This window comes from Scaptodrosophila lebanonensis, unplaced genomic scaffold (genome assembly GCF_003285725.1).
Source record: "Scaptodrosophila lebanonensis strain 11010-0011.00,11010-0021.00 unplaced genomic scaffold, SlebRS2 tig00000024-arrow-pilon, whole genome shotgun sequence".
NCBI lineage: Eukaryota > Metazoa > Arthropoda > Insecta > Diptera > Drosophilidae > Scaptodrosophila > Scaptodrosophila lebanonensis.
Window position 1 is genome coordinate 18,897,488 of NW_022060538.1, and position 7,629 is coordinate 18,905,116.

General features: G+C 38.1%; 1 long non-coding RNA gene across 2 annotated transcripts; it reads left to right on the forward strand.

Moving 5' to 3' along the window:
* The first annotated feature begins 4,162 nt into the window (after positions 1–4,162).
* On the forward strand, positions 4,163–5,299 carry LOC115621596. 2 transcript variants are annotated; one of them, XR_003995278.1, is made up of 3 exons: positions 4,163–4,236; positions 4,338–5,042; positions 5,115–5,299. It is a non-coding gene; the product is annotated as an uncharacterized LOC115621596 (long non-coding RNA). The 2 variants fall into 2 exon arrangements; XR_003995277.1 differs by having other exon boundaries at positions 4,338–5,299.
* Positions 5,300–7,629: the final 2,330 nt, after the last annotated feature.

A 7,629-nucleotide genomic window follows, 5' to 3' on the forward strand; every position in this document is an offset into this window, starting at 1 on the left:
CACAAGCTCAGTCGCAATCTGCGCCTTGGGCGCAGTGTCTATCAGTGCGAGTCATTTGACATTTGTGTATGCTGTCGATGGATGTGGATAGGGATGTGGATAGGGATGTGGATAGGGATAGGAATAGGAAAAGGGCGTGGTGTCTATGCGCCCCATGCGCATACCCCATGTGACAGCCATTAGATCAATCCAGTGCCGCCACAGTAGTCACCATCACCCACTTAATCTCGCTCATCAGTCTCAGTCAGAGTCGCTATTTCACTCTTCAGTCAAATGGCAAGAGCCGCTTGGCGATTACAAACGCCGATAAAGTCACAGTACAGACAATTCGGCTTGGCTCGTTTCCACACACACAACTAACGAGGGCGGCTTGTATTTTTTGAAAAAGAACTTTTACTATAAAAAATACGAATACGAAATAGTCAATAAAAAGGGACAACAAATGTTTCGAAGCATACCAAATGTAAAATTACCTTTCTTTATAAACGAACTCAACAAAGTTCGTTTTCTGAATAATTCAAAAATCAATGCAAATAAGAAATGCATTTTAAAAGTCTGCTGCATTATTTTATAATATTACAGGAAACTTTATCTGCAATTATTTAAAATTCGTTAGTAAATAAATGTATGCATAATGTTCTTCATTCATCATGTAAGTCTAGAAGTACAAAAGATAATTTCTTCAGATTTTCTATTTATTTCTATATAATCTATCGGCTTTTGTGGATACCATTTGGATAGGCTTTTGATAAATTTTGAGCTGTTATCACACTGTCTACTAAAGGTTTCTATTAATAGCTTTTGAAATAGCAAAAGAAAAAGAGAGATTACAAAGTTATGAAGTCTCACATCGAAGGTATAATAAAAGGGTTAATTTCCATTGCGAAACGTGATCTGGAAGAACAGAAAATAGCGCAAAAGTTTCATTTATAATTACATTAATAACTAACAGTGTTGGTAAGATGAATGACATACTCTACTTAATTAGCTGTTAAGTAGAATTACTTTTCCTTCCCTAATTACTATTTTTTTTATGTGTTTCGGGGCCTAGCTGACCAAATGGCAAATAAAATCAAGCCGATATACAAATCGCAGCCAAGAAAACGAAATTGAAATGGATCTGGGTAAGGTTGATTAAAATATATAGACGAAGCGAATTCCTAACTTAAGCTTAAAGGCAACAGTAAATAGTTAGTATTAAGGAATAGCTTTTTATCGCCTTTTGCTTACTTATTTTATTCAGATGTAAACTGCATTTGTAGTCTTGCTTTTAGTGCAAAAACAAAACAAAAAAATTTAAATTTCAGATCAGTCTATTGCGCATACACTTTAGTCCAATAACTTTGTACGAAGAAAAGTCTTTTTTTTTCCGGCCCGATCTTAAGAAACATTTCATACCGTCCTCGCTCAAACGATATAGTAATATCTCAGCGATCGGTCACGTAGCATCGCTGCAGTGTGGCAGCAAAACGTAGCGCCAATTGCTACGCATTTGCGGCCACAATTCGCTGGAGCGACGAGGTGCCAGGCGCCACCGATTGGCGCTTATAACAAATGCAATTCGTGTCGCCGCAGCTGTGCCTGTGATTTGGCAACAACAATAACAACAAAAGCAGCAACCACTCCGACTTTGACTTTGGCTTCGACAGCAACCACAACAGCAAGAGCGACTCCGACGCCAGCGATATTTAATTGTTTCTGCGCCAAACGCGGCGACGTCTTATCGGGGAATTCCAATCGGAATTTTTAATTTCTGCGCAGTCGCCAAGGAGTGTTGGCCCCTTGTCTGATTGATGTCACTGCAGAATGCATAAAAAGGCATTTGCCGTTGATGTTGATGTGGATGTTGCTGCTGGAGCTCGGACTGGAGTTCGAGCTGGAGTCGGAGTCGGAGTTGGTGTTGCTTGGTTCTGATGGTGATGGCGATGGCAATGGCGATTGTAATTGTGCTGGCCATATGCAAATATGAGCGAGACAAGAGTTAACAACGCATAAAAGCAGCCTGGCAGCATCTGAAAAGTTGGCCAACTGTAATTACCCGGCAACGTTGAGAACTTTTTCACACCTGTTCAAACAAGTTAATTAACAGCTCGACAAAACTATAAAATAAAAAAATTGAAATGAAACAACAGGCAAACTACAACTGCACACAGCCGCCACACAAATGCCACAACAATAATTACAACAACAACAGCAACAACAATAGTACAAGTAGCAACAGCAGCAAGCTCGAGCTGCCTTCGCGGCGAGCCTATGGGAAAGTTTCTAATTAAATGATTGTCATCTTTTGCGCGCACTGGCCATTGGACAGTGGACACTGCTGAGCGCCAGCAATGCCACACAAACAAGCAACAAGCAACAACAACAGCAACAGCAACCAGAAACTTTTGTCATTATGCAGCAAGCTGAAAAAATGACAAAAAATAGAGAATGAAGTGAGTAACTGAAATTATTAGCGAAGATGAGGAGCAGCGACCGAAACCGTCGCCATTTGGCCAACCAGCGAACGGTGCAGGTTTTGTTTATCCCCAGCGTCTGCGGCCAGTGGGCAATGAGGTCATCATCAGACGTCGCCATCTCGTACATCATCTGTAATAAAGCAACTCCTTTGCTGTCCCCCCCAAAAAACAAAGTTGTTTGCCTTTAGCTTTGGCGACAGATTTCGCAATGTGCATGCAACAAAAATACTAATACATACAAGTAGTATTAAAAATAATATAAATATTTATGTATATATATGTGTGTACATATCATGCATGTACAGTGTCTTGCTTGCCTTAGTCGTTTCATTTCTACATATAACTAATGAAGAAGTTTTACATTTTGGCAACCACATGCTATTTTAATTAAGCCGCTGCCATCATCTAATGAACTTGCAAAGCCGGCTTTGAGCCACGTTGACATTATAGAGCTTAGCCTAAGAGTGCAAATTGCAATTCATTGGCTAGTGTTTTTGTAGGCCAATACCTACTTATATGCCAAATATATACAATTAAAACAGAAGATAAAGTAAGGGAGTATTTGGCAATTCGATGAAAAAAAAATTAACTATTAGCTTCTTGAGAAGCTTAAAGCATCGAAGCTACTTTAAAAGAACCATTTTGATTTTTATAAATCTTCAATCTATTCCCACATTATGCAGATGTCGGACTCAATTCGTTGGTAATGGAAGGACGAAAGCAGCCGAGCCCTCAACTTTATTCGGAATGTTGCTGATTTGATGAAGCTACTTGTATGTGTTAAGAAATAACTAAAAAAGTTGACCAACGGTTTTGTTATTGCTTTTAGCTCGTTTGCTTACGAGAAATTACATGTTTACAATTTCATTAGTTATGGTTGCTCTAAAATAATAGTTGCATAGTTGTGTTGAAACGTGAGCTCCTTGTGTCTTACGTAATCCCCCTCATTTGCTAATTAATGTGTTAAAACGTCAATAAGAATGAACTACTGTTTTATTAAATGTTGACTACTGAAGGGTATGCTTTCTATGAACAGCACTCAAATATAGACTAAAATGTGACTTCATTAATCATAATACAATTTTTGGAGAAATGGGAATATAACTAGGATTTATATAAAGAAATCGTGTTGAAAAAGCTTTAATTGTTTGCACATAAAACTTGCATTGGCTTAGGTATAGATCGGATACAACAGGCTTATAAATAATAGCCATTGAACATATTGAAAATACACTACTTAGTCTAATCACCGTTTACGAGTAATAAAAATTCTATAGCTTAATTGCAAAATTTCCTTTTATTATTTATTGGAAGATAAGTTATTTAAATGTTAACCTTTTGAACAGCAAGGAAGCCTTGCTTTGCAAGCATTTGGGCATTCGCAGCAAGGTTGTAAAGCAGCTGCAAAAGGAAGGAGGCCAACAACTAAATAAGTCCACAACTTCATCCTGAATGTTGTTTGTTCACGATGTTCACCACAAAACTATGGAAAACTGAAATATAGACCTGAGTTTTTAGTTAGTTTTAAATCTCATTATTGTTAACTAGAAATGTTCCGCAATGCAATTAGAGACGGTTGATCCAAGTGTAAGTGGAACTAATAAAATATTATATGCTTTTTCATTCATGTTTGAAAATAAATAGGTTTTTGCAAATCTTATAAAGCGAGTGTACAATATAATAGAATAGTATTAATGGCTGTGAAACAGATAATGTCCGAGGATGTCAGACAATTTTTGAAGAACGTTCACGGCTAATTATGTGTTTACAAGTATTGGTAAAAATTTTGGACTTTTGAAATTGATTACTATATTGTTTATAATAATATAAAGAATTGAAAGGCATTCAGTGCAATATTCGTAAATTCTTTGCTTTTAGGCTGCTAGGAATATTCAAACAATTCCAAATCGCCAGTCGAGTGAAAGTTAAGTGGAAGCTTAAACTCGTCCAGCAATCCCATTTCAATCCAATCGAAAACTTGTGTGACACCTAAAAATCGATGCATTTCGAATGGACTCCACTTCATTAAGCTGCCGTTGTATTCTAGTGCGCAAAAGTGAAACTTTTCCGAGCTGGCTATCATTGGCGTTAGTTCGATTTACCGGCTGAAAAAAATGAAAACATTGAAAATAAACACATACTATGGCAACGAGGAAACAAGCAAACGACGCCAAAAGCAAATCAACGAAAAAAAGGGTTAAAAAAGCAATAAATAAAACAAGGAGCCGCGGCGACGGCTGCGCCAACAACACAGACAGAGACAACAACGGCTCCTGTTGTTGTTGTTGTGATTGTTGTTTTTGTAAAGGGATCAGGGATGCGAGGCTGGGGCTGCTGCAACCCTGTGACAGGCAAATCGCCAAACGAATACCGTGGGGATGTTGATTCCATCCGTCCGTTGTCCGCTAGGCTTCATGTGTGCGCCTGTCTCTGTCTCTGTGTGAGTGTGAGTGTGGAATTTTCATTTTGTAAATTTGTTTTGCTTGTTCCGTTTGGCTTCATTTCCGCTTCCTTCGACCGTCTGCCAATACCACTACATGATTTGTGCCTTTGCTCTCACTGATTTTAATGCAAATATCTTAGGTATGGCCCACAAATGAAAAAATAGCTATATAGCGTACGTACATATTTTATTTCTACGCTTTCTGATTCTAGCTACGAAAAAACTGACGACAACACCACTGACATCGCACTGTGGGCCAACAGTTGCTTGTAGCCGGATAAAAATCAAATATACAAATACATAAGCATAGGAAATTTTGCGTTAAAATAATAATCATAATTATATAATTATAATCAAGTGACTGCAGATTCAGAAATAAAATAAATTCGATGCCGGAGGATTTAGGTCTTATATTTTAAGGTACTTCCGGAAGAATCACTGATCACCATTGCTGTGCTGTCATTAAACCTTCCCTAGCTTTAAAATATTTTGTTATCTTTTATTATTTAAGTATTTTTATTTTAATTTGTTATTTTAATCTCATCATACTACTTCTTTACCCGTTATTGTTAATTCTTCATCTCCATTTCTTTTTCGTTAGCTCTAATAACGTCTCTGACTACTCTCTGGTGTGAATCGGGTGGCCTTTTGGCAAATAAAATTCCCCCACCGAGTTGAAGTCGTTATTAGATAATTTTTTAATAATTTCGATGAGCTTTTGATTCTTTAGTTTTATTAAGTTTGGGCTGTTAATTTTTTGTTTCTTTTTTTTACAATAACAGCCATGACATAAATAAATAAAGGATACTATACATGTAGAAAATAAAGTTTTCAACATCCATAGCTTTCATCTTTCTAAACTTCTTTTAAAAAAAGAATCGAGTTTTTGAAATTTCTATTGTTTATCCTTTTTTTGTACTCATTTTAAAATTTTTGATTCTGGTTGGATGTCTAAAATCTAATTCATTTCTTCAATTAATATTTGTGTTTTGCTGGAACAATAGTTTGCTAGTAAATTAGTAAGCAAAGTTCGAGATTTTTTGTAATTTTAATAATATAGTATACAAGTATTTGCCAACTAGACACCGTTTTTTAAAATTGGGGCCACTGTGCGATGGCATTGGTCTCCGGTCTCTGGTCTCGCGTGGCCCTAATGATATGGTGTCGATAAGAAAATGGCGCGCGACGTGTGTGAAAAGGGTTTGCTGTATAAATTTGAATTATAATATTGCAATTTTCACATGCATGCTCGTACACACTTGAAGCTGTCTGACAATTTCTCTGACTGGTCAGAGCAGTCGGAGCCGAGAGTGGAACGCTTGCTGTGCAATTTGTGTGCGGAATATGTTCCGGCATATATTATGGAGATTTTTTCTTTTCGAATCGAATCACCGTTTCCGGCCAGAGGGTGCGAAAAGTCAAGAGTGCTTCTGCCAATGCATGATATAGTATCTTGGCCACATATCCTCATATCCTAGTGGGGATTTGCCTAAATCAAAAGTGCGTGCTTTTGAATTTATCAAGGTATGTATACACGCTCTGGTATTGTGGGCTGGACATCCGAAGGGGCGCTCTTCCGCCTGCGGGTTGTTTGTTTGCCTAGCTGTGGTTCGGCCAGTGAAATTGTTGTGGAACGGGGATTTACATTCACATTCGCATTCTGTTTGCCAAACGCTGTGATTTATGGCTCAAACTTTTCGGCGGTTTCTGTTGTTTCTGCGGTCGAAACTTATGCGCGTGCCAAGCACAAGTCTTAGATCTCCGTGCTGAGTTTTGGGGCGGGAATCGGGCCATGGTTGTCTCTCTGGTCATTACAATTCGCACTTTTAGACAATTTGTTACGGCAATCGGGCGCGCATCGAAAATGCTTTGTAAGCTGGCAGAGCTTAGCCAGCCGGGCTGACTAGCTGACTAGCTGGCCAGCTGACTCGATGTCTGGCTAAAAGTGGAAAACATGACACTTGGCGTTTATGTTAATCACCTGCGTGAAAGCACAGGCAGCTGCAAGGAGTCGTCGTGGCCCAATGTGTTCTCTATGTACTACACAAATGTTGACAATGACAAATACGCACACGAGCGCGCCTGCTAATGTATGCAAAAACCAACACGAAGACAACCAGCCAGCCAGCGAGCCAACCAGACAGACAGACAGACAGGCAGGCACATTTGCACTTTTTGGCTAGAGGAAAATGAAGCTAATGAGTTGAATTGAACATCGCTTGAGAACTCATTAAACGCACACACACTCGCGACCAGTTGATTAAACACACAACAACAATGCTTCAAAACACTGCCGACATGGGTGTAATACCATCTGGAATTTATTTACATTTGTTGATTTCTTTGAAAGCTCTTAAATTGTTTGCCATTTGAAGACAACAAACATATAAAATGAGAAGCTTTGTAGCTCCATTTCCCCATATGGAGTTCAAATTCACCAAAACTTAGTGCTCACTTACTTCATGACTTGAGTCTTAATTGCAGGTTTGTAGCAGGTGTTCAGACAGTCACAACAAACTGTCTTAATGTGTTTTTATAGATGACTTAAAACCAGATAATCAAATGATACAATCAAGCGTTTTTATATTGAATTTTTCCAGATATTCCAATATGATTGAAACAACAATTTCTATAGTGACTTTCTTTTCGTCGTGTTGATCTCTCGTGTCTATCTTTAATTAGAATACGATCAGAGATACATATTTCTCTTAAGTGTTCACCACAAAC